This window comes from Amblyomma maculatum, chromosome 1 (assembly GCF_055883805.1).
Source record: "Amblyomma maculatum isolate TAMU_Amacu chromosome 1, ASM5588380v1, whole genome shotgun sequence".
Classification (NCBI taxonomy): domain Eukaryota; kingdom Metazoa; phylum Arthropoda; class Arachnida; order Ixodida; family Ixodidae; genus Amblyomma; species Amblyomma maculatum.
Genome location: NC_139344.1, coordinates 362,757,034 through 362,764,548, shown reverse-complemented (window position 1 = coordinate 362,764,548; position 7,515 = coordinate 362,757,034). Strand labels below are relative to the sequence as shown.

Sequence of the window (7,515 nt, the reverse complement as noted above, 5' to 3'; positions counted from 1 at the left end):
TATCGATTGACACCACTCGTTAACCTCTACCACTTCTCAATGACTCGCAACTGCTGCGGACAACTTTTAAATTTTTTCTTGTGAATAATTACCTAATTACTTACTGGCATAATTATTTTTTCGGCAACAACATTACGTCCCCCTCTATCGATTGACATCACTCAGTTCTGATAAACTCGCGAACTGCTTCCGCCATGAGCGGAAAGCTGACAAAACGGAGGCATCTGTGTAGCGGTCCCACCACAGGGTGGCCCGGAGAAAGCTCCAATGGGAGCCGCGTGATTAACGTAGCTCACGGCATTGCCGTATAGCCCAATGGGGCTGGCGGCCAGCCACGGTGTTTGGCTGTTCAGAAGAACAGCGCCCAACGGATCAAACGACGCTATGACGGCGTAAGGAGCCGACATGTAGCGCGTTTCAGATTCGCTGCCTTGTGCCCCGCAGGGGGCGGTCGACATGGCGCAAGAGCTTGATCGTCAAGGCGACCGGCTCGGCCTATGTGCTGTCTAACTCATAGAGCCAGGACTTTTCACATTGGGCGCTAGTTGGGGTTTTCTACGCGGGCATCGGCCACCTACCACCGCGGTTTCGAGCGTCGAGTGAGCCGAAGCCCCGATCAGCTGTCACCACACGCGCACTGTCCCACAGCAGCGCGCACTCAACCTCCGCAGGGAGGAGAGCGCTTCGCTGCAAAGACAGAAGCCTCCTAGTTTACACAGGAGACGTTTTTTCAATGCCGTCCGCCAGCTGTACAAACACACAGTCACCGCGTCCCAGGAGCGCGCGAGGAGCAAGGCTCCGCTGCGCGCACGCAGTGACAATGAATGCGCGCCGCAAGCACTCAAGGGCGTTCTGTGATCTCTCTCTCTCTCTCGCAGTGACCAAAGGGTTCCTTTGAGAGAGAGTGGGCAACCACCGCAAGGTACGCCTATCGCGGTTCGTTGAATCACGATCGACAGGCTCGAGCTGCGCTCTCAGGAATAACCCGGAGCAGACGAACTCAAGTACACACTAGTCTGCGCGGACAAAGGCCGGCAGACCAGGACAGTAGCGTACGCACCTTGCGATGTCTCGGAGGGGTGTCCCTCTTAGCTCCGCTCGGACGGTCGTGCGAGCGCGGCCGTTTAAGCGGTGCCGTGTTACCACCAAAAGGCGCCAATGAGAACGGCAACTGGGACTCCAGGACAGAGCTATAGCCGATCGACAGTGGGAAGTCGCCCGAAAATCTCTCCGCCGCCTCAGACGGGAGAAAGGGAACGAGGAGAATAACATGACATGGGCGGCGGTCGCTCAAAGGGGAGCCGCGGCAAGCCCGAATCCCGCAGTGTTACTGTGATAAACTAGATTGGTTTACAAAGATTAGTGCTGAACGAGCGCAGGGTAACACGAAAGGGCCTGGGCACTGTAGTTTTGCACCGTCGTCGAATATCTGCGCTCCTACATGTGAACTTTTTAAAGAATGTTTTTCGCGCTCGGCACTGCTTCTACGCCATATTTTATACTCCGTACAAATACTGCGAACAACGTTACCCATAGATGAGCACGCGACACATCGCAACGCTGCTATCAGCCGATTTAGGTGTGTCTGTGGCAGTTTTTTGCGTTGCCTTCTTACTGAATAACTAGCCCAGCATGGTGCTTTATATGAGCCCTTTTTCAGCTCTCGGATTTCCAGGGGAGTAGCGTCACTGAATAATTACGCTATCGGCTACAGCATGAGAGCGGCTTCGGAGCAACTACGCTCATTGCAAGCAGATACTAGTTCTGTGATATACGGAGAGCACATCTCTTGCGGATATACCAGACCCCCCTGCCCTACAATTCGTATCGTGCACTTTCTTCCGGATCGTTCCTTCTCTCATGTACTGTATAATACTGTAGTATTCAGCGTTCGTACAATCAGCGTTACCCTAAACGGAATGAACGCGATAGAGCAGGTACACAGAACACGCGAACAGAGAGAGGGAATTTCGAGACCGAGGTGATTGATTTCAGAAGCACGCGAATATATACATGTGGATACTGTCCTGGTGTGACACATGAAGGCACGATGCCGCTTCTGAACTCTGCTCTGCATTCTGCACAGTCGCCGCACTGCGTCTTCCATATTCATTACCGCGGTACCGTATGCGTAGAAAACGAGCAGCAGCAGCAACAGGCATCCACCCTTCGGATGCCCGGGGGACAGCGAGAGGAGATGCTGTGCCTAAAAGGCACACCACCTCGCCTTGTCCACCACACACGGCGGCTAAGTGTACAGCCGGACTCTGCAAGGGTCCGGAACGACACCAGTACGAATCTCGGCCCCCGCAACACAGCGATCGAAGGCGGAAGCGCTGCAGGCACTGGGATTCGAACCAGCGTCTTCGCGTGTGCGAGCTCAGCACGTTACCCACTTAGCTACCGTGTGGCACGGATACTAGGTGACACTCAGAATAGGTGTCGCGTGGGGGATGAAGCGGTCATATCGGAGCATGCGCCGTGCCTACTTGCTGCTTTTTGCGTGATAGCGCGAGCGCGAAGTATATCTCGCGATATCGAGAGCAGCCTCTGTAGCGTGCGCGCTTGATATCGAATGCAGCCGCTGTAACTTTCGTGCCTGGTCATGCATGATTACCTTGTCACTTAATTTCGTGCTTCGCTGTGCAGACGGCGAATATACGAAAGGTGCAAACAAGGAGAACGTGCCAATATTTTAATGATGGCCGTGTTGCTTGGTACTTTTATAGAGAAGTTCGCTTTTGATGACGCTAACGTAAAAAGTGTGAGTAGATAGTTTGAATGAGGCCGTTCCTTCTCACACGCACTCTGCAAGGAATTGTTATTCTGCTGACAGATCATTGATTTCATAGCATGTACATAAATTTTTTTGTCGGCATCGATATGTCATGTATGAAAGACCCGATGAGGTTTAAGTAAGGGATGAGTACAGTAAATATGAGTTAGAGTAATATATAAGCGAAGTTCTAGAAGTACGGGCACTTGGAAGTGAAACGTTATACGCTACGAGTGCATTGAGATGTGCAGGTCGGGGGAATGTAGGGCATGTAATCAAAAGTGGATTTATCTATGCAGGTATCTGTGAAACATGGAAAGGCTGAGGTTGCGGCGACGAAGTACGGGGTGGCACACCCGGATTTCACATTGTGGTTTGGTCTGTCGGGTTTAACGTCCCAAAGCGAGTCAAGCGATCAGAGACACCGTACTGGAGGGCTCGAAAAGTGTCACCCACCTGGGGCTCTTTTACGCGCAGTGATATCGCACAGCACCCGTGCGCCTTCCTTTCTCACCCAACAAAAGCGGCCGCCGGGGCTAAGGTAAAATTCCGCGTACTTCTGCACAATTGCCTTAACTACCGAGACACCTCGGCGGCGTAAATCGAATTCGACGGCATCACTTCAGAAACATATACTCGAAATCCATACCGTCATTACTCTTTTGGTCGCTGTATTGTAAGCCTTGAAACTTTTTCAGAAGTCTTTTTTTATCCCTCTCTGAATTTGGCACGCGCCATTTATACCGGGTGTCCCGGCGAACTGCCACGAAGGTTTTCGAAATGCAGTTCACCCTAGTCCAGCGAAACAAATTCAGAGATTTGCAGGGTCGCATATGTTAATAACGTATAGTTTTTGCACTACAGTTATTTAGGGAATACTAATTACCGAAACTCTTTAATTATGACGCCTCTAACGTGGCAAGGGTTCATCTCATAAATTTTCAGCTGCGCTGTGTCCATCCCGCTACGACTTCCGCCGCGCTATTTGCAATCATTCAAAAATACAGTTACGTGACGGTATTTTTGAAGGATTTGAAAGAAGAGGCTTATGAACTGGCGCCTCTAGCTGCCACTGTAATATAGGCGCCCTTAAGGTAGAGACGTATAGTTTTGCACGTCAGTGCGAACGCCGGACACATTCTCCTATAATGCGAATGTTTTACAAGAAAGAATATAACATCCAACCAATAACTGAGTTCTTGTTCAGAATGGTATGTCGTCTACATTTCGAAATGTATTATTAATGCTGACGTGGCGCACAACGCCTCTTTGTTGGAGATATTTGGTTTGTTTAATGGAGTTTGACGTCCCAAAGCGACTCCAGGTGTAATAGACGCCTTAGTGGAGTACTCAGAATTTCGATCATTTGCAGTTACTTAACATGCATCGAGATCACGCCGCACACGGGCGCTTTGCTTTCCGCTTCCATCGAAATGCGGCCGCCGCATAAGGATTCGATTCCGCATCCTTGTGCACAGTTATCAAATGCCCTACCATCTGAACCACCGCCAATATAGGTGTATGGTGATGCCTGCGGCCGGCCTTCGTAGCGAAACAGTGGTTAAATGGGTCGGATGTTCAGCTAGACTTTCTGAAAAGACGACGTCATCCCTGTATGTCATTGCGTAGTTGTATTTCGCGTCTCCGAGCACTCCATCAGGCGCTGAAAGGTAGCAGGTGAATTGCATAAACCGAAACACAATCGGACAAACTCGAATAATCCCTGATGGCAAGTGAATGCACTTTTTTAGACGTCACTCTCGTCAGTCAGTATCTGCAGGAAACCGCTGCCAAAGTCCACAGTAGTGAAAAACTGTACTGCTCCAAGCGTATACATGTCCGAGTCGACTGCCCGAAGAGGGTAGGAATCTGTGACTGTGTCAGTGTTCAGTCGCCGACAGTTACCACATAAGCGTGCTGTGCGGTCTTCAGAGAAAGAAAAACGGGAAAAGCCCAAACGTCGTTGAGCGTTTAGGCCGTTGAGCCTGGACGCCCCACTTTCCTGTTCTGTGTCTGATAAATGATGAATTGGGTGAAGGTAGTTGATTGACCGCTGTACGCGTCGACTGAATCCACTGAGACTACCTCGACGTGAAAGAGTGTCAGCAGCAAGTTGCACACAAGATCACATCATACTGTCAACGTTTTTTTATTCTGCGTGAGTGTAATGTATTCGGACTGCCTTTATGCGTGATCTCAAATTTCGCTTTTTTTATAGGTAAAGCATCAACAGCACCAGCAGCAGCACCACCAGCAGCACAAGCACCACCAGCACTAGCAGAACCAGCACCAGCGGCAGCAGCCCCACCAGCGGCAACACCAGCAGCAGCAGCAGCAGCAGCAGCAGCAGCCGCGGCACCAGCACCAGCAGCTGCACCGGCCACCAGCAGCAGAAACACCAGCAGCAGCACCGCAAGCACCAGCGGCAACAACAGCAACAACAGCAGCATCACCAACGGCACCAGCAGCACCAGCAGGAACACCAGCAGAAGCAGCAGCACCACCAGCACCAGAAACACTAGCACGGACAGCAGCAACAGCAGCACCAGCAACAGCAGCATCAGCACCAGCAGCAGCAGCGACAGCACCAGCACACCCAGCACCGGCGCCAGTAGCAGCACCAGCACACCCAGAACCCGCAGCAGCACAAGCACCACTGGCAGCAGCAGGAACACCTGCACTGACAACGGCACCATAAACATCAACAGCTGCAGCACCAGCGGCAGCACCAGCACCAGCACCAGCAGCACCAGCACTACCACCAGCAGCAGCGGCAGCACCAGCACCAGCAGCAGCGGCACTACCAGCAGCAGCAGCGCCACCATCACCAGCAGAACCAGCAGCATCAGCACCACCGGCACCACTAGCACCACCACCGGCACCGGCCACCAGCACAAACAGCAGCAGCACCGGCACCACCAGCAGCAGCACCAGCACCACCAGACGCAGCAGCAGCACCACCGGCACCACCACCACCACCAGTAGCAGCAGCAGCACCGCCACCGGCAGCAGCACCGGCACCACTAGCACCACCACCGGCACCGGCCACCAGCACAAACAGCAGCAGCACCGGCACCACCAGCAGCAGCACCAGCACCACCAGACGCAGCAGCAGCACCACCGGCACCACCACCACCACCAGTAGCAGCAGCAGCACCGCCACCGGCAGCAGCACCGGCACCACCGCCACCACCAGCAGCAGCAACAGCAGCAGAAGCAGCGCCGGCACTACCACCACGAGCAGCAGCAGCAGCTGGAATGGCACCACCACCACCACCACCAACAGCAGCAGCAGCGGCAGCAGCAGCATTAACGGCACCACCACCAGCAGCAGCAGCAACCGCACCACCACCAGCGGCAGCAGCAGCTGCAACGTTACCACCACAACCAGCAGCGCCACCAGCGGCAGTGGCAGCAGCAGCAGCATCGGCAGCAGAAGAAGCGGCAGCACCGGCACTACCACCACCAGCAGCAGCAGCAGCAGCACCACCACCAGCAGCAGCGGCACCACCAGCAGCAGCAGCACCCCCAGCAGCAGCAGCAGCAGCAGCAACACCATCACCACCACCACCGCCACCACCACCACCAGCAGCATCACCGGCACCACCGCCACCAGCAGCAGCAGCAGCAACAGCGGCAGCACCGGCACCACCACTACCAGCAGCAGCAGCAGCAGCACCACCACCACTAATACTAGCAGCAGCACCGGCACCACCGCCACGAGCAGCAGCAGCAGCAGCAACGGCACCACCACCAGCAGCTGCAACGGCACCACCACCCCCAGCAGCAGCGGCAGCAGCAGCATGAACAGCACCGGCACCACCACCACCAGCAGCAGCAAGCAGCAGCAATGGCACCACCACCACCAGCAGCAGCAGCAGCAGCAGCAGCAACGGCACCACCACCACCAGCAGCAGCAATGACACCACCACCACCACCACCACCACCACCACCACCAGCAGCAGCAGCAGCAGCAGCAGCAGCAGCAGCAGCAGCAGCAGCAGCAGCAGCAGCAGCAGCAGCAGCAGCAGCAGCAGCAGCAGCAGCAGCAGCAGCAGCAGCAGCAGCAGCAGCAGCAGCAGCAGCAGCAGCAGCAGCAGCAGCAGCAGCAGCAGCAGCAGCAGCAGCAGCAGCAGCAGCAGCAGCAGCAGCAGCAGCAGCAGCAGCAGCAGCAGCAGCAGCAGCAGCAGCAGCAGCAGCAGCAGCAGCAGCAGCAGCAGCAGCAGCAGCAGCAGCAGCAGCAGCAGCAGCAGCAGCAGCAGCAGCAGCAGCAGCAGCAGCAGCAGCAGCAGCAGCAGCAGCAGCAGCAGCAGCAGCAGCAGCAGCAGCAGCAGCAGCAGCAGCAGCAGCAGCAGCAGCAGCAGCAGCAGCAGCAGCAGCAGCAGCAGCAGCAGCAGCAGCAGCAGCAGCAGCAGCAGCAGCAGCAGCAGCAGCAGCAGCAGCAGCAGCAGCAGCAGCAGCAGCAGCAGCAGCAGCAGCAGCAGCAGCAGCAGCAGCAGCAGCAGCAGCAGCAGCAGCAGCAGCAGCAGCAGCAGCAGCAGCAGCAGCAGCAGCAGCAGCAGCAGCAGCAGCAGCAGCAGCAGCAGCAGCAGCAGCAGCAGCAGCAGCAGCAGCAGCAGCAGCAGCAGCAGCAGCAGCAGCAGCAGCAGCAGCAGCAGCAGCAGCAGCAGCAGCAGCAGCAGCAGCAGCAGCAGCAGCAGCAGCAGCAGCAGCAGCAGCAGCAGCAGCAGCAGCAGCAG

The 7,515-nt window shown here is 55.5% G+C and overlaps 1 pseudogene; it reads left to right on the top strand.

Annotated features, from left to right (window-relative positions):
• The first annotated feature begins 315 nt into the window (after window positions 1–315).
• The window catches only part of LOC146207961 (uncharacterized), an 8,667-nt pseudogene continuing 1,467 nt past the window's right edge, over window positions 316–7,515 (top strand).